The following is a 19,575-nucleotide window of genomic DNA, read 5'->3' on the forward strand; positions in this document are numbered from 1 at the left end:
TGTGGATACTCAGGCCCCATCCCCATTCTATGGGATCAGAAGCTCTGGGCCCAGCAATCTGTGTTTTGACAAGCCCTCCAGGGATTCTGAAACCTGCAGATACATTCTGATATCATACATTATGATGTAGTTTGAAAGCAATGTCATTGTATAGTTGACTGATTCATCCATCCATTCATTCAACAAATACCTATTGAATGTCTATTAGGCGTCAGGGGCTAGTGATAAAATGATGACAGGCAGAGAGGATGTCTGTCCTCTTAGAGCCTACAGTTTGGTGTTGTGCCTGATTCCCTGCTGTGGTCCTGATGCTCTAGACAGGCTCAGATATCTCTTCGTGGCTGTAACTTCCAGGCGGCGGGCTACCTCCACAGGCCCCTGCGGCTCTCCTCCCTCCGCCAAGCAGGGCACTGCTTCTGAAGTTCAAGGGGGCATCCAGACATACGTGTTCTTCACAGTGCTGGCAAGGAGTATCATCCTTCAGTCTTCTGCCTGGGTTGATCCCCTATTTTTTATTTTATTTTATCTATTCTATTCTATTCTATTCTATTCTATATTTTACGTATGGTGGTAAAATACCAAACCATAAAATTTACTAGTTGAACCGTTTTTAAAAAATATTTATTTATTTTTGAGAAAGAGACAGAGCACGAGTGGGGGAGGAGCAGAGAGAGAGGGAGACACAGAATCCGAAGCAGGCTCCAGACTCTGAGCTGTCTGCACAGACCCCAATGTGGGGCTCGAACTCACAAACCGTGAGTTCATGACCTGAGCCAAAGTCAGAAGCTTAACTGACCGAGCCACCCAGGCAACCCTAGTTTAACTATTTTAAGTGAACAATTCAATGGCAATGTTTTTGCCACCATCATCATGACCCATCTCCAGAAATTTTCATCATCCCAAAGAGAAACTCTGTATCCATTAAACAATAACTCTCTATCCCTGGCAACCCCAGGTTACTTCCGTTCTCCTTTATGCCGTTATGGACTTGCCTATTCTGTGTACCTCCTATAAGTGGAATCATATTGTATTTACCCTTTTGTGCCCGGCTAATTTTATCCAGCATCGTGTTTCCAGGGCTTTCCCGTGTTGTAGCATGTATTGGGATTTTTCTTTATTTTGTGTCTAGTTAATTCCATTGTATGGGTAAGCCACATTTTCTGTATCCATTCATCTGTTGATGGACATTTGGGTTATTTGTACCTTTTGGCTATTGTAAATCATGCTGCTATAAAGATTGGTGTATTCGTGTCTATTTGAGTACCTGCTTGCAGTTCTTTGGGCATATATATCCCTGGGAGCAGAATTGCTGGATCATATGGTACCTCTAGGCTTAACTTTTTGAGGAACCACCAAACTGTGTTCCACAGTGGCCGCGTCATTTTACATTCCCACCAGCAATGCATGAGAGTTCCAGTTTCTTCACATCCTCACCAAGACTTGTTATTTTCTGATTTTCTACAATAGCCATCCTAATGGGTGTGAAATGGCATCTTCTCATGGTTTAGATTTGCATTTCTCTAATGCCTAAGGATGTTGACATCTTTTTTATGTGTTACTGTATGTCTCTCTTGGAGAAATGTTTTTTCCAAATCCCTCTGCCCGTTTCGAAATGGGTTTTTGTTGCTGAAGTTGAGTTTCACGAGATCTTTCCATATTCTCTATATTAACCACTTATCAGATACGTGATTTGGACTCTTCTCTTCCATTTTGTGCATTGTCCTGTCACTCTGTTGACAGCATCCTTTGATTCACAGTTTGAAACTCTGATGAAGTCTGGGATGCGTGGGTGGTTCCGCTGGTTAAGCATCTGCCTTCAGCTCAGGTCATGATCCCACAGTTGATGGATTTAAGCCCCGCATCGGGCTCTGTGCTGATGGCTCAGAGCCTGGAGCCTACTTCGGATTCTCTGTCTCCCTCTTTCTCTGCTCCTCCTCTGTTCACACTATGTCTCTTTCTCTCTCTCTCTCTCTCTCAAAACTAAATGAACACTTAAAACATTTTTTTAAAAATGTTGATGAAGTCCAATTTATCAATTTTTTTCTTTTGTTGCCCGGACTTTCGGTGTCATTTCCACGAAATTACTGAATCCCGTGTCGCAAAGCTTTTCTTCCATGATTTTGACTTTTAAGGTTAGGTCTTCGATTCATTTTGAGTTAGTTTTTGTATAGTAACTTTTGATAGTATGAGGTTTGGGTCCAACTGCATTGTTTTCGCATGTGGATATCCTGTTTTCCCAGCACCTCTTTCTGGAAAGGCTGTCTTTTCCCCGTTGAATAGTCTTGGCAATCTTTTTTTTTTTTTTTAAACTTTTTATTAAAAAAAATTTGCTTTACAAAATTTTTACATTGCAGTATAGTTTGCGCAGTGTTACATTAGTTCCAGGTACATCGTGATTCAACAACTCTGTATGTATGCTGTGCTCACCGTAAGTGTAGCACATCTATCATTCATCACTACCACAACACCACCATTGATTCTATCCCTCTGTTATATATTTCATCCCCGTGACTTATTCATTCCCAGACTGGAAGCCTGGACCTCACGCTCCCCTTCTCTCGTTTTGCCCACCCCTCTGGGCCTCTCCCCTTTGGCAACCACCAGTCTGTTCCCTGTATTTGGGAGTCTGTTTCTGCTTTCTTTGTTTGTTCATTTGTTTTGGCTTTTAGATTGTACATATAAGTGAAATCCTATGGTATTTGTTTTTCTCTGAATTCCCTTGGCAGAATACTGTCTAGGTCCATCCGTGTGGTTGCAGATGGCAAGATCTCACTCCCTTTGATGGCTGAGTAATATTCCTTTGTGTATATATAACCACGTCTTCCTTATCCCTTCTTTATCCCTATTGCTGGACACTGCATTGGCTTCCCTATCCTGGCTATTGTAAATAATGCTGTAACAAACATAGGGGACATATATCTTTTCAAGTTGTGTTTTGATTTTCTTTGAGTTAAATATCCAGTAGTTGTCTTGGCAATCTTGTTGGCAATTGACCGTATGTATGAGAGTTTATTTCTGGGCTCTCTATTCTACTCAATTGGTCTATATATCTACCCTTATGCCAGTGCCATTCTATTTTGATTAGTGCTGTTTCGTACTTAGTTGTGAAATCGAGACGTGGAAGTCCTCTAAGTTCATTCTTCTTTTTAAAGATTGACTTGCGGATCCTGAGAAACTTAGTGGAAGACCATGGCGGAGGGGAAGGAAAAAAAAATGGTTAGAGAGGGAGGGAGACAAAACATAAGAGGCTCCTAAAAACTGAGAACAAACTGAGGGTTTATGGGGGGTGGGAGGGAGGGGTGGGTGGGTGATGGGTATTGAGGAGGGCACCTGTTGGGATGAGCACTGGGTGTTGTATGGAAACCAAATGACAATAAATTTCATATTAAAAAATAAATAAATAAATAAATAAACATTTAAAAAATTAAAAAAATAAATATTGACTTGGCTATTCAGTGTTATTTGAGATTACATATGAATCTTGGGATGGGTTTTTCTATTTCTGCAAAAAACACCATTGGAATTTTGATAGGGATTACATTGAATCTATAGATCACGAGTATTGTGAGTATCAAGTCTTCTAATCTAGGACCATGGTGTACCTTTCCATTTATTTAAGTGTTTAAAAATTTATTTTGGCAATGTTTTTCAGTGTGCAAGTCTTTTGCCTTCTTGGTTAAATTTATTCCTAAGTATTTAATTCTCTTTGATGGCATTATAAATGGAATAGTTTCTTGGCTTCCTTTTTGAGTTGTTCATTACTAGATATAGAAATGCAGTTAATTTTTGAACATTGATTTTGTATGCTGAAAGTTTTCTGAATTCATTTATTGGCTCTAACAATTTCTTTTCCTTCCTTCCTTCCTTCCTTCCTTCCTTCCTTCCTTCCTCTCTCTCTGTCTCTTTCTCTCTTTTCTCTTTCTTTCTGGTGGAGTCTTTAGGGTTTTCTACCTATTAGATCATGTCATCTGTGGACAGAAGTAATTTTACTCCTTCCTTTCCAATTTACCTGCTTTACATTTCTTGTTCTTGCCTATTGGCTCTGGCTAGAACTTTCAGTAATACGCTGAATAGTAGTTGTGAAGTGGGCATCCTTGTCTTGTTCTGGATCTGAGGGGAGAAACTTTCGGTCGTTTAGCATCAAACGTGATGTTAGGTGCGAGTTTTTCATATGTGGACTTTATTATGTTGAGAACGTTTCCTTCTTTTACTAGTTTGCTGACTGTTATTTTATCTCAAAAGCGTGCTGACATGCTTTTTCTGTGTCAACTGAGGAGTCTCTTTCAATTCCCTGGAAGCCACTCCAGCCCATGAGGATTAAAACGATGGCTGCCAGCCCCTCAGTTCTCAAAAGAAGCAATCAGCAATCGGAACACACAGTCTTGATATTGGGAGGACTTGGTGCTGTTGGTCACCCTTAGCTCCAACAAGCCACCTAAGAAACCTAGGCTAGCCATCCCCCCAGAGGCTTGCCACTGTGGCTGACAGTCTCTGCCAGGCAAACAGGCTGAAAGTCACTGAAATTTACCGGCCTCTTCATCAAGGTCTTGCTACAAATGCTGGGAGTGTTCGACTGGATACAGAGTTCCAAAATAGTTAACTTCAGACAGTTGCAGCCAGTTTAATAGTTGTATGGGTGCAAAGAGGGATTTCTGGAGCTTCCTATGCTCTCTTCCAAGATGTCACTCCTGGGTTGATCTCTTCCTGCTATTACTGTGTCCACTTTTTTCCACTTTTTTCCACCACCTCCTTTAAATTCCACTTAAGTGGCTTTTTATGATCAGCTTAGAATCCCTTTCCCCGAAGGACCGCTTAGCACTTTCGTGTGGTCTGTTTCACATTTATTTTTGTATACTTTCTCCACCGCTGGATTATTAGTATATATATATATATATATATATATATATATATATATATATATTATTATTTATGAGATTTTTATCCAATTTATGTATATATTTAATTCTTTTGTTCTTAACAATTAGTGCTTGTTTGTTGGTTTTTAAATCAGAGTCATGCCTATAAACATAGAGGACAAAATGATGGTTGCCAGGAGGGAGGGGGGTGAGGGAGATGGGCTAAATCAGCGAAAGGGAGTGGGAGGTACAGGCTTCCGGCTATGGAAGGAATCAATCTGGGGCACAAAAGTGACAGCATTGGGAATGTATTCAATGGTATTGTAATAGTGTTGTATGGCGACAGATGGAAGCTATGCTGGTGGGGAGCATAGCCTCGTGTGTATACCTGAGACTAATGTAACATCGCGTGTCAGCTATACTCAAAAACATTGAAAGTAAATATTCACATACATTTTGGATTTGCTGTATAATGAAAACATTTAGGATCTCTAAAGGATACAATCGTTCAAAAAAAAAACCTACCCAGTGCCTTTATCTTACCTTTTCCTCTTGCTCTGATGTTCCATGATGGGGTTCCAAACCACAGTTTGGTCTTCAGCTCAGCAGGACCTGGTCTGGAGGCCAACAGCCACGCGTGGGCCCTGTCACCATTTCTGTCTGTGCAACGGCATATGTATTTAAATATTTTATTGCATTGGTCCTTATTATTTTTATAAAAGCGGAAGGAACATGAAAATCAATCCTAGTGATAAAGAGGAGAGATGTTTAAAAAAATTTATGATTGAGATTTAGCTGAGATACAGTGTTATATTAGTTTCAGGAGTGCAATATAGTGATTTAACAATTCTGTACAGGACTCGGTGCTCGCCATGGTAAGCGTAGTCATTATCTGTCACCGTATAATGTTGTTACCCTCTTACTGACCATACTCCATATGCTGTACTTTTCATTGCCAAGACTTATGTATTTTATAACTGGAAGTTTGTACCTCTTGATCCCCTTCACTGTATTGCCCCCTCCCCCACCCCCTCCCCCCCCAGCTGCCTTTAGCAACCACCAGTTGGTTGAAACAGACTATTAGATACAGACAGGGGTATAGACCTAACAAACTTAATTTGACTGCAACGATGAAGCAAATCACTAGATATGCTGACAGGGGAAACTTAAGTCTCAGTTGGATGTTCTTTAGAGTGAAGCTAGTTGAGGATGTATTCAACTGTGAACGAAAAAGGACAAAATTTAGAAGTCTGTACAGAATGCTGAAAATGTCATCAAATATCAAGTCAAAAAGGCCTGGTGTAACGAGCTACTTTACAATTTCTTATCTCCTTGGAAATATAAGCCTCTCATAACGTGTAAAGGCATCAGATGTTTTCATATTTTTACTTCAGTGTTGTTTTTCAGGGACTGTTAGTATTAAAGTAAAGGACTTAGACCTTAGCAACCACATTTGTTCTTTGTATTTCTCAAACCATTAAGGGAACAATCTTATTGTCTGACTCTCTTCCTTTTTACTCATTGATTCAACAATAATTGAGTGTGCCAGAGAGAGGCAATTTCCTAGAGAAGCTGTTGTGAATAAAATCCTACACCATGCTTACATTCTAGTGAGGGAGAGGGATATTAATCAAGTAATTAATGAACGACTATTAAGCTACCATTGGAAAGAGGGATGGCACTTCCGAGATGGCCTAGAGTGCAGGGACCTGGCATAAGCTAAAGGTGTGGGTGAGGCTTCTTAAGGAAGAGACGGAGGAGGAACTGAGATCCGAAGGATGAGCAGGAGGAGTTTCCTGGCCAGTGAGGCTCTGGGTGGCGAGTGCAGCATGTGCAAAGGCCCCGTGGTGAGAATAAACATGGGGAATTTGAGGAGCCAGCAGGAAGACAATATGAATGGCGTGCCCGGAGAAGAGGATGGAGAGGCAGGCAAGGATGGAGAATCTAGTCTTTACTGGAGGCTATTCCTCGAAAATATTTCATTCCCTTATATAGAACATGTATATATAATTGTTACCAAATTCTGAGTTTTGAACTTCTGCAAATAAGTTGGATACCTTACAACACATAAATGTAAAGGATGTGAGTCGTGCTCTAGCCTCCAGCGTTTCTCGTGCAGGTTGCTGGCAACAGTTCACAGTCCCAGGTGGCTGGGGCTGCGTCTTGGGCTGCTTTTCCAGCCCTGACCTTCCCCCTGGGCTGCCTGCTTTTGCGTCCAATTGCCCATCCAACCGCCATACATCCAGTCAACTCCCGGTTTCTCTCACCAGGCCTGCTCCTCCTCTCATCTTCTCAGTAAATGGTGATCCAGTCCTACCAGTTGCTCAGACAGAAGTCCAGACTCTTCCTTGAACCCCCGTCCTTCCTACCGCACATCTAAGCCATCACCCAGTGTTGACAGCTCAGCCTTCAAGACGTGTCTGAGCTCTGACAGCTTCCTTCCACAGCCATCACTTCCGCCCTTGTCCCAGCTACCGTCTGTGCTGGATGATGGCAGTCACCTCCCAACGGTTTTTTCTGCTTCTAATCCAGCCCGAGACAGTCTTCTCTTCTGGTCCAAATGATATTTGGACTAAATGATATTTAAAAACCCTATATCAGGTCACACCTCTTCTCCATTCCAACTCCCTAATGTCTTGCCAGCTCACTCAGAATCAGAGCCAAAGTCCCTAGCATGGCTTGGCACCCTCCTACTCACCGGCACCATTCCCATCACGTTCTCCTCGCCCATCCCTCTAAGCCACACTGGTCTCCTTACTATCCCTCCAACATGCTTAAGCTGCTTTCTGCCCCAGGCCTTTTGCACAGTCTCTTTCTTTTGCCTGGATTTCTTCCCCTGGATATCTGTACGGCGCACCGCCTCTCATTCTCTCTCTTCCTTCAGATCTATGTTCAAACGTTACTGTCACAGAGGATCCTTTCCTCATCTTTTGGTATAGAATAGGGACAGTCCCTTGAAATGTGTGATATTTCCTATCATTTATCCTCTTGTTTGTTTTCTCTTTCCCATTATGCTCTCTTTGCTACTCTCACTACTCTCGCTACTCTCGCTACTCTCGCTACCCTCGCTTACTCTCTTTCTGATCTCCAGAAAATGTCTGGCTTCCCGGCAATGACATCAGGAATGGAATTCCAACAGGACACAACCCATACTTCTCCAGGATTTTCTAGTTCCTGAGAACAAGAACGGGAATGGTTCTTTTTTTTTAAAAAAAGAATTTGCATGTAAATGTGGGAGAGGGCCCAACCTGGCTGCCGAGGAGAGACCATCATTGTCTGCTTTCCTGGCAGAAATTCCCTCTTATCACCTTTAACACATTGCTACCCACCTTGTGTTCCACATCTTTATGGGATATCAACTACTCGGATCGCACCCATTAGGATGGCTATAGTAAAAACCACCACCACCACCACCACCACAACAACCAGAAAAAAACAAGCGTAGGCAAGGATCAGGAGAAATTGGAATCCTTATGCGCTGTTGGTGGGATGTGAATGTGAAACGGTGTAGTCACGATGGAAAACAGAGTCTTGTAGAGATGTTTGTACGCTCACATTCGTAGCAGCATTATTTACAATAGCCAAAAGGTAGAAACAGCCCCCGTGTTCACCGATGGATGAATAAAGAAATAAAATGTTGACATACGCATACAATGGAATATTTTTCAGCCTGAAAAGGGAAGGAAACTCTGTTACATGTTACAACATTGATGAACCTTGAGAACATTGTGCTAAGTGAAATAAGCCAGCCTCAAAAGACAAACACAGTACGATTCTGCTGATCTAAGGTATGTAACTTAACTATTTTTAACTATACTAACACTAATAGTGTAAACTATTTTTAAAATAGTTAAGATGGTAAATTGTATATTATGTGTATGTTACAGCAACTTAAAACATCTTCATCGATCAATCACTGTGAAAATATACTGGAAGATGGAACGTGGAAAAAGGGATTTATAAAATCTCACTGAATGTCTTTTGAAAGCTTACAGACCAAATTCATATATAATATTTTAGTGCTGGGCAAATGATCAACTGTGTTAACGACTAAATGCATCTAAAATAAAGCAGCTTAAAAATCTGCTGAAGACTTACTGTATTACTAGAAATGAATCAAAATGATATTACTCAATGTTGGCAATATTTTGGGGAAATAGCTATCCTCATATACATTACCATTATACTATTGTTTTATTACAATTTTATTATACATCGACACTTTTTTTTTTTTTTTAATTTCTGGAGAAGAATGTGGCAACGTGCAATAAGATCTTTTATTTCCTCAACCTGGTTATTCTACTTTGGTGAATTTACTCATTCAATGAATAGTCACTAAACATTTACCTTTGATAAATGGAAGTTCTGGGTGTGGTGAACGCAGTGGCGATTGATGTCCACATCGTCCTTGCCCTCAGAGCTTACAGTCTTAGAGGGAAAAACAGACACAGTCATGGGTGTAAGGGACATATATTATTTGGTACCCAGCGTCCATATTTCCATTTTCTTTTTTCTTGTTTTAATTTTTAAAAAATGTTTTGTTGATTCTTGAGAGAAAGAGAGAGCATGAGTGAGGGAGGGGCACAGCGAGAGAGGGACACAGAATCTGAAGCAGACTCCAGGCTCTGAGCCATCAGCACAGAGCCCAATGCGGGGCTCGAACTCACCAGCCGTGAGATCATGACCTGGGTGGAAGATGGACGCTCAACCAACTGAGCCACCCAGGCACCCCCATATTTCCATTTTCTGATAACAATAGTCCAAATCGTCCTTAGGAAACATCTTTCCTCATTTCTACCATGTGAATGAATTGACCACTCACCCATCCATACCTACAAATATAAGTCTATCCTTGTATTTTACCCTTCTGGCCTCTGTGATTGGTTCGGAGATGGCACATAACTCATGTGGAGCCAATGAGATGAATAAAGATGTTTGCCGGGCTTTCTGAAAATACTATGTTTCTTTCTCCTGTATTATGAAGGTGGGAGGTTTCAAGCTGCTGCCACCATCGCGATTCCCAGGGGCATGTCAGTGGGAGGATGAAATCGACTTCTAGAGAAAGGCAGAGCAAAAACAATTAGAGAAATGGATGGTGTCCTCTGAGCCTCTGGATTGAAGGACCTGCAGCCAGCTCTATCCTCGGATAGTTGTGTCAGCCAGTAAGTTCTCTTTCATGTACGAGCCAGTCTGAATTGCAGGCTGTCACCTACAACAGAAGGAAAGTCAACTCATACACATTTGGTGTACTGACGGGCTGTCTCACGGAGTAACGGGGGGAAGAAGTGAGTCTGGGCTTTGCATAGGAAGGGAGTCCTGAGGCATATGCCTAAGGAAAGAGCTAAGAAGAAAAATAGAGCAATTTATACCAAGATGTTTATAGCAACCTCTTTCCTAAGAGGAAAAAAAAGGAAATAACCTGAATGTTCAATAATGGGTACATTATTAAGCACATCATGGACTATAAATATAATGTAATACATACCACTATGATGAAAAGCCATTTAAGTTGACAAATGTGTGCACTGTTTGGATACACAGAGATGCTCAGTCTGATTTTGTTCAGCACTAGGAACTCAGTGGGATATTAACATGAAATAGTTTAATGTTTTTCCAATCTCTGTGCTCTGTCGAGTCCCCCTCCCCCCCTTTTTACATTAGCAACATTTTTGGCCAATCCCATGGGTTTCCAGGGACTTTCAGCTATTCAAACTCCAGGCTTAGGTCTGATCTCAATCTGAAATCGACATCCTTTTCTCCCACCCAGCCTCAGCAGAGCCCAGGGGCCTCACTTAAGAGGGTGAGGATGTGGGCTGGTATTTCAGTCTCCTCACTGCAGCCAGCTTAGAAGGAAGGCTTATTTGGAGGTCTGATTTTAGAATCAGCCTCTCAACTCCTACCCATTCTCAAAGCCCAGTTCCTGTGGTGTTGGGATTGGAAGAGGAAGAGAGGCAGAGATCTCATGACCCTGACTTGAGAGTGGACTTTCTTGGCACATGGCTGCTGGTCATCATCTTGGCATCCATATCCCTGTCTCCTCTATCCTCTAGGCTCCTTCCTTGCCGTGGGGCCATGGGGACTGAGTTTCTCTCTTCCAACTCTCAGTTGCCTCAGGAGCTGGGAGATAATGCTAAGAATCCTCATCTTGACCACTGTCAGTTTTTTCTTCTTCTTCTGACTTTAGCTACTCCAAAGCTTTTTGCCTCCAGAAATTTCCAGAGGAGAAGAAAGTGCCTTTATCAAACTCACAAGGGCCACACAACTCCCAGGGCTACTGATCAAGCTCTCTCAATAATTCTCTCATTATTCTCCATTCTGGTGGCTGCCTCATTGTGGGTCCGCCGTTCTACAGCTCAGCAAGCATCCAGGCAGGGGAGTGATGGTAGTCTTTCTTTCCCAGGCTCTGTAGGGGATTTTCCTGGGGCCCCTTCCCAAAATTGAGCTTTGTTCTAGGGGAAACCTCTTAAATGTGAATCTCAGACTCCTCCCGAGAGAGATGTACAACTTTCATTTTTCCCCTTGACAGTTGTTTTCTCATATGGGTTGGTGATGATAGGTGGATGTTAGTTAGAATAATGGGAGGGAGGAGTAGGGCTAATTTGGCTGTCTTCTAATAAGGCAGTGCTGGTTCCAGTCTTTGGCAGATTTCTTTAGAATATTACATACTTAGAGCCCGTTGTTTTGAGATATAGACCCTAGTGTCAATTCTGAGACAACAGTCCTAGTGAGCATCCTATTTCATGTATTGTTCAAGTCTCTTGTATCTATTGATTTTCTGTTTACTTGTTCTAACAATTACTGGAAGAAGAGTGAAGGAATTTCCTAATGTAATTGTGGGTTTGTCTATTTCTCGTTTCAACTGTCAGTTTTGCTTTTTGGTTTTTTTAAGCTTTGTTTTTTAGGTGCTTATGTATTTAGAATTGTTATCTCTTCCTGATGAAGTGACCCCCTCTACCAATGTGAAATGTCCCTCTTTATTCCTGGTGTATTTATTGTTCTGAGATCTATTTTTATGATATTAATATAGTCACTTCAGCTTGCCAGCTTTTTTTTGGAGGGGGGTGGTATTTGGATGGTTTGTATTTTCCCATTCTTTTATTTCTAATCTACTTGTGTCTTTATATTTAATCTGAATGTCTTATAGACTGAATATAATTAAGTGGTACTTTTCAAAAAATTTAAAAATTTTTTAAAATCTAGTCAAGCAGTAACTGCCTTTTGATAGTAGTTTAGATTGTGTAATATAATTATTGTGGAACACGTGGGTGTCTCAATTGGTTAGACCTCTGACTCTTGATTTCAGCTCAGGTCATGATCTCTTGGTGGTGAAATCCAGCCCCATGTCAGGTTCTGTGCTGACAGTGGGGAGCCTACTTGCGATTCTCTCTCTTCCTCTCTTTCTGCCCCTCCTCCATGCTCTCTCTCTCTCAAAAATAAACTTAAATAATTATTGATATTGTTGGAATTAAGTGTGCTATGTTTCTATTTGTTTTCTTTTTATTCTATACTGTTCTTTCCCTACTTTTCCTACTTTCTTTGGATTAATTGATTATCTCCACTATTGGCTTGTTAGATATTTCTCTTTCATTTTTAATTGTGGCTCTGAGTTATAAAATATGCATTCTTAACATATCAAAGTTTACTTACAAATAATATTATAGTACTTCAAGTATAGTGTAAGAAACTAACAACAGTGTATTTCCGCTTCCTTCTTCTATCCTTTATGCTACCATTTTAATGGATTCTATTTTATATATGTTGAACTTCTATAATTTATTGTCACTGTTTTGCTTTAAATGATCAATTATCTTTCAAGGAAATTAAAAGTAAGAAAAATGCCTTATAGTTACCTATATATTACCATTCCTGGCATTCTTCATTCTTTTGTGTAGATCCAAGTTCCTTCTGCCTGAAGAACTTCATGAAGAATTATATTTCTTGTACTGTGTCTGCCTGTTGAGAAATTTCTTTCAGTTTTTGCTCATCTGACTCTTTATTTCACCTTTATTTTTGCACTGGGCATAGAATTCTAGTTGACAGTTTTCCTTTATTCCCTTCAGTACTTAAAATATATTACTCTATTGTCTCCAAGCTTCCATAATTTCTGGCAAGATATTTGTAGTAATTAACATCTTTATTCCTTTGTTTGTAACATGGCTTTTTTCTCTGGCTACCACTTTCATTATTTTTCTCTTTATCACAGTTTTCAGTTTGATTATAATTTGCGTTGGCGTGGTTTTCTTTCTTTCTTCCTTTTTTTAATACTTTTGGTCTATTGATGGACACTTGGGTCACTTCTGTATCTTGACTATCATAAAAAATGCTGCCATCAATAATGCATGTATCTTTTTGAACGAACGTTTTCATTTTCTTTGGGTAAATGTCCCAGTAGTAGAATTACTGGGTCATATGGGAATTCTATTTTTATGTATGTATGTATGTATGTATGTATGTTTTAAATTTTTTGAAGAACCTCCATACTGTTTTCCATGGTGGCTGCATCATTTTGCATTCCCACCAATAGTGCATGAGGGTTTCCTTTTCCCCACATCCTCACCAACACCTGTTGTTTCTTCTCTTTTTGGTTCTAACCATTCCGATAGGTGTAAAGAGGTATCTCATTGTGGTTTTAATTTGCATCTCCCTGATGATTAGTGATATTTAGCATATGTTCGAGTGTCTGTTGGCCATCTGTGTATCTTCTGCGGAAAAATGTCTATTCAGGTCCTCTGCTCATTTTTTTAATCAGATGTTGATTTGTATTCGTTCTTCATATATTTTGGATCTTAACTTCTTATTGGCTATATCATTTGCAAATAACTCCTCCCATTCAGCAGGCTGCCTTTTTGTTTTGTTGATGGTTTCTTTCACCTTGTAAAGGTTTTCATTTTGGTATAGTCTCGATAGTTTAATTTTGTGTTTCCCTGGCTAGAGGAGAGACATATCTAGAAAAATGATGCTATAGCTGATGTCAAAGAAATTATTGTGTATGTTTTCTTCTAGGAGTTTTATGGTTTCAGATCTCACATTTAGGTGTTTAGTCCATTTTGAGTTTATTTTTGTGTATGGCGTAAGATAGTGGTCCAATTTCATTATTTTGTGTGTGACTGTCCAGTTTTCTCAGCACTATTTGTTGAAAAGACTATCATTTCCCTATTGTATATTCTTGCCTGCTTTGTCATAGATTAATTGACCACATAAGCTCTTTGGGCTCTCTATTCTTTTCTGTTGATCTGTGTGTCTGTTCTGGGGCCAGTACCATGTTCTGGCTAGGATTTCCAGTACTATGTTGAATAAAAGTAGTGAGAGTGGACATCCTTGCCTTGTTCCTGATCTTAGAGGAAAAGTTTTCAGTTTTTCACCATGGAGTATGATGTTAGCTATGGGTTTTTTATATGGCTTTCATTATCCTGAAGGTGTTTTTTTTTTTTTTATCATGAGTGGATGTTATACTTTATCAAATGATGTTTTTTGTATCTATTGAGATGATCATATGGTTTTTATCCTTTCTTTTATTAATATGATGTATCATGTTGATTGATTAAAAAATATTTTTTTTAATCTTTATTTTTGAGAGAGATACAGTGCGTGAACGGGAGAGGAACAGAGAGAGAGGGAGACACAAAATCTGAAATAGGCTCCAGGCTCCGAGCTGTCAGCACAGAGCCTGACACGAGGCTCGAACTCGTGAACGGTGAGATCATGACCTGAGCTGAAGTCGGCCGCTTAAGCAGCTGAGCCATCCAGGCGCCCCTGATTTTTCAATATTAAACCATCCTTGCATTTTTGGAATAAATGCCATTTGATCAGGATGAATGATTTTTTTTTTAATGTATTGTTGGATTCAGTTTGCTAATACTTTGTTCAGGATTTTGCATCCATGTTCATTAGAGGTATTAGCTTGTAGTTTTCCTTTTTTGTAGTGTCTTTATCTGGTTTTGGTATCAGGATAATACCAGCCTCATAGAATGAATATGGAAGCTTTCCTTTCTCTTCTATTTTTTGGGATAGTTTCAAATAACTATTTACTCTTCTTTAAATTCTTAGTAGAATTCTTCTGTGAATCCATCTTGTCCTGGAATTTTGTTTGTTGGTAGTTTTTGATTCCTGATTTAATTTCATTGCTAGTATTTGATCTGTTCAAGTTTTCTATTTCTTCCTGTTTCAGTTTTGGAAGGTTATATGTTTCTAGGAATTTATTCATTTCTTCTCTGTTGTCCAATTTGTTTGTGTATAATTTTTCATAATATTCTCTCATACTTCTCCTTCATTTCTGATTTTATTTATCTGAGTTCTTTCTTTCTTTCTTTCTTTCTTTCTTTCTTTCTTTCTTTCATGAATCTGACTAAAGTTTTATCAATTTTGTTGATCTTTTGAAAGGACCAGCTCCTGGATTCATTGATCTGTTCTATGGTTATTTTTGTTTCTGTTTCATTTACTTCTGTTCTAATCTTTGTTATTTCTTCCTTCTATGGGCTTTAGGCTTTGTTTGTTCTTCTTTAACTAGCCCCTTTAGGTGTAAGGTTAGGTTGTTTATTTGAGATTTTCCTTGTTTTCATGAAGTAGGTCTGTATTGCTATCATCTTTCCCCTTAGAACAACTTTTGCTGCATCCCCAAAATTTTGAATCATTGTGTTTTAATTTTCATTTGTTTTCATGTATTTTTCATTTCCTCTTGGATTTCTTGGTTGACCCATTTATTGTTTAGTAGCTTCCTATTTATTGGTGTTCTTTCCAGATTTTTTCTTTTGTTTGATTTCTAGTTTCATAGTGTGTGGTCAGAAAAGATGAATAATATGATTTCAGTCTTTTTTAATTGATTGAGATTTGTTTTGTGGCCTAACATGTAATCTATTCTAGAGGATGTTCCAAGTTCACTTGAAAAGAATGTGTATATGGCTGTTTTTGCTTCCTCTTTCTCCATAACTTTATCTTCTAGTTCACCTATTCTCTCCTCTGCCTCTTCAAGCCGAGCCATCGTGGATTCCATTTTGTTTTGCAATTCGTTTAAAGCGTTTTTCAACTCCTCGTGACTGTTCCTTAGTCCCTCGATCTTTGTGGCAAGAGATTCTCTGCTGTCCTGTATACTGTTTTCAAGCCCAGCGATTAATTTTATGACTATTATTCTAAATTCACTTTCTGTTATATTATTTAAATCCTTTTTGATCAGTTCATTAGCTGTTGTTATTTCCTGGAGATTCTTCTGAGGGGAATTCTTCCGTTTGGTCATTTTGGAGAGTCCCTGGCGTGGTGAGGACCTGCAGTGCACTTCCCCTGTGCTGTGGTGTATAACTGGAGTTAGTGGGCGGGGCCGCAGTCCGACCCGATGTCTGCCCCCAGCCCACTGCTGGGGCCACAGTCAGACTGGTGTGTGCCTTCTCTTCCCCTCTCCTAGGGGCGGGATTCACTGTGGGGTGGTGTGTCCCGTCTGGGCTACTTGCACACTGCCAGGCTTGTGTTGCTGGGGATCTGGCGTATTAGCTGGGGTGGGTAGGCAAGGTGCACGGGGGCTGGAGGGGCAGGCTTAGCTCGCTTCTCCTTAGGTGATCCACTTCAGGAGGGGCCCTGTGGCAGCGGGAGGGAGTCAGATCCGCTGCCGGAGGTTTGGCTCCGCAGAAGCACAGAGTTGGGTGTTTGCGCGGAGCGAGCAAGCTCCCTGGCAGGAACTGGTTCCCTTTGGGATTTTGGCTGGGGGATGGGCGGGGGAGATGGCGCTGGCGCCTTTGTTCCCCGCCAAGCTGAGCTCTGCCGTCCGGGGGCTCAGCAGCTCTCCCTCCCTTTGTCCTCCAGCCTTCCCGCTTTCCGAGCAGAGCTGTTAACTTATGACCTCCCAGACGCTAAGTCGCGCTTGCTGTCGGAACACAGTCCGTCCGGCCCCTCCGCTTTTGCCAGCCAGACTCGGGGGCTCTGCTTGGCCGGCGAGCCGCCCCTCCGCCCCGGCTCCCTCCCGCCAGTCCGTGGAGCGCGCACCGCCTCGCCGCCCTTCCTACCCTCTTCCGTGGGCCTCTCGTCTGCGCTTGACTCCGGAGACTCCCTTCTGCTAATCCTCTGGCGGTTTTCTGGGTTCTTTAGGCAGGTGTAGGTGGAATCTAAGTGATCGGCAGGACGCGCTGTGAGCCCCGCGTCCTCCTACGCCGCCATCTTCCGGAACCCCCTGTATATGGCTGTTTTTGGTTGGAATGTTCTCTATATATTGTTAGGTTCACCTGATTCAGTGTGTCGTTCAAAGCCACTGTTTCCTTGCTGATTTTCTGTCTGGATGATCTTTCTGTTGATGTCAGTGAGGTGTTACCATTTCCTACATTATTGTGTTATTGTTAACTTCTTCCTTTATGTCTGTTAATAGTTGCTTTATGTATATAGGGTGCTCTCGTGTTGGGTATATAAATATTTACAAGTTGTTTTATCTTCTTGGATTGTTCCCTTTATGATTATGTGGTATCTTTTTTTTTCTCTTGTTATAGTCTGTCTTGGAATATATTTTGCTTGATATAATCATTGCTACCCTAGCTTTTTAAGCTTTCATGTGCATGGTAAGGGTTTTTCCTTCCTCTCACTTTCAATCTGCTTGTGTCTTTAGGTCTGAAGTGAGCCTCTTGTAGACAGCATATAGATGAGTCCTGTTTTTTTGTCCATTCAATCAGCCTATGTCTTTTGATTGAAGCATTTAGTCCATTTACATTCAAAGTAATTATTGATAGGCATGAGCTGTTGCCATTTTGTTACTTGTTTTACAGTTGTTTTTGTAGTTCTGCTCTATTCCTTTCTTCTCTTGTTCTCTTTCCTTGTGGTTTGAAGGCGTTCTTTAGTGATATGCTTGGATTCCTTTCTCTTTGTTTTTTGCATATCTATTACAGGTTTTTTAAATTTGTGGTTACCATTACGTTCAATATAACACGTAGTAGCCTATATTGTTGATGGTCACTTAAGTTTGAATCCATTTGAAAAGCACTAAATTTTTATTCCCCTGCCATATTTTATGTATATGATGTCATGCTGTAAATCTTTTATTCCGTGAATTCCTTACTGATTTTTATAGATATCATTGATTTTATTGCTTTGTGCTTTAGCCTCTGCATTGGTTTCATAAGTGATTCATCTACTGGTTTTATTATGTTTGTATTTACCTGTGAAACTTTTTCCTTTCATCATTTTCTTACTCCTGATTATGGCCTTTTCTTTTCACTCAAAGAATTCCCTTTAACATTTCTTGTAAGGCTGGTTTAGTGGTGATGAGCTCCCTTAACTTTTGTTTGTTTGTAAAACTCTTTATCTCTCCTTCTATTCTGAATGACAACCTTGCTGGGTAGAGTGTTCTCGGCTGCAGTGTTACTTCTTTCAGCAGTTTGAATATATCATGCCACTCCTTTCCGGCATGAAAAGTTTCTACTGAAAAATCGGCTTATAGCCTCATGAGGTTTCCTTTGTATGCAACCATTTTCTTTTCCTTTGCTGCTATAAAAATTCTCTCTTTATCACTACATTTTAATTATTATGAGTCTTGGTATGGACCTCCTTGGGTTGGTTTTGTTGGAAACTGTTTATGGCTCCTGGATCTGCGTGTCTGTTTTCTTTTCCAGATTAGAGAAATTGTCAGCTATTATTTCTTCAAATAAAATTTCTGTCTCTCTTTCTCTCTCTTTTCCTGGGATCTCTATAATGCAAATATTATGCTTGATGATGTCGTTGGATTTCCTTAGCCTATTTTTATTTGGTACCATTCTTTTTCTCTTTTTGCTGTTCAGCTAGTTCCTTCCCATTACTCTTCTTCCAGGTCATTGATCCATTCTTTCTCCTCTAATCTGCTGTTGATTTCCTCTAGCATATTTTTAATTTCAGTTACTGAGTTCGTTGTCTCTGATGGGTTCTCTTTTATATTTTCTATCTCTTTGTTGGTGTTCCCAGTGAGATCTTTCTTCCACTCTTTCTAAGTGCAGTGAGTGTCTTTACAACTATTACTCTGATTTTTTTTATCAGGCATATTGCTTATCTTTTTCAGTTAGCACATTTGCTGTTGTTTTGCTGTCCTTTCACTTAGGACCTGATCCTCTCTCTCTTCATTTTGTCTTACTCTGTTTGTTTTGATGCATTAGGTAAATCAGTGATATCTCCTGAACTTGAAGTAGTGGCCTTATGAAAAAGAGGTCCTATGGTGTTCGGTAGCACAATGTCCCCCGTTTACCAGAACCAGGCACTTGAGGAGTGTTTCCTGTGTGGTGTGCATGCACCCGAGTGTTGTGGCTGAGCTGGGTTTGCCTTCAGTCCAGTTGGCTATAATGGCCCAGTTTGCCTGTTGAGGACAGGGTTTGGTCCTTGTTCTGTTAAGAGACCAGTCTAAAGCTACCATGGGCTTTGTAGTTGGTCGGTGTTAGCAGTCGGACCAGATGCCTACCCTCAACCCATTTGCTGGGGCTGAAGTCATACCCAATTGCAGGCTCTCTCCCTGTGCTGCCCCTGAGAGTTTTTGTTGGTGGGCAGGGCCAGCAGTCAGATCACTTGTCTGCTGGGGCTGCAGTTGACCTGGTGTACGTGTGGTTATATTCCCCTCTCCCCAGGGCAGGAGTCACTTTGGAATGACTCGGGTCCCTGCCAGGGCTGCTTTCTGGATGTGACATAGCAGGAGCCGCTTTGGAGAGATGATTGCTGAGTGAGGTGGGTTGAATGGGGCCGATACGTAGGAGAACATGGGGGCAGTTTGTGTGGTGTTGGCAAGGTAAAC

At 40.7% G+C, this 19,575-nt stretch overlaps 1 long non-coding RNA gene across 4 annotated transcripts in view; it reads left to right on the plus strand.

The window, feature by feature from the left end:
• The window catches only part of LOC132685442 (uncharacterized), an 84,847-nt gene that overhangs the window by 37,736 nt on the left and 27,536 nt on the right, over positions 1-19,575 (plus strand). For all 4 annotated transcript variants that reach the window (XR_009613104.3, XR_013550453.2, XR_013550454.2 and 1 more), the window contains 2 exons: positions 8,526-8,644; positions 9,841-10,022. This is a non-coding gene — a long non-coding RNA (uncharacterized LOC132685442). The remainder of the gene's footprint in view (positions 1-8,525; positions 8,645-9,840; positions 10,023-19,575) is intronic.

Source organism: Panthera onca, chromosome D2 (assembly GCF_046562875.1).
Source record: "Panthera onca isolate mPanOnc1 chromosome D2, mPanOnc1 haplotype 2, whole genome shotgun sequence".
Lineage (NCBI taxonomy): Eukaryota > Metazoa > Chordata > Mammalia > Carnivora > Felidae > Panthera > Panthera onca.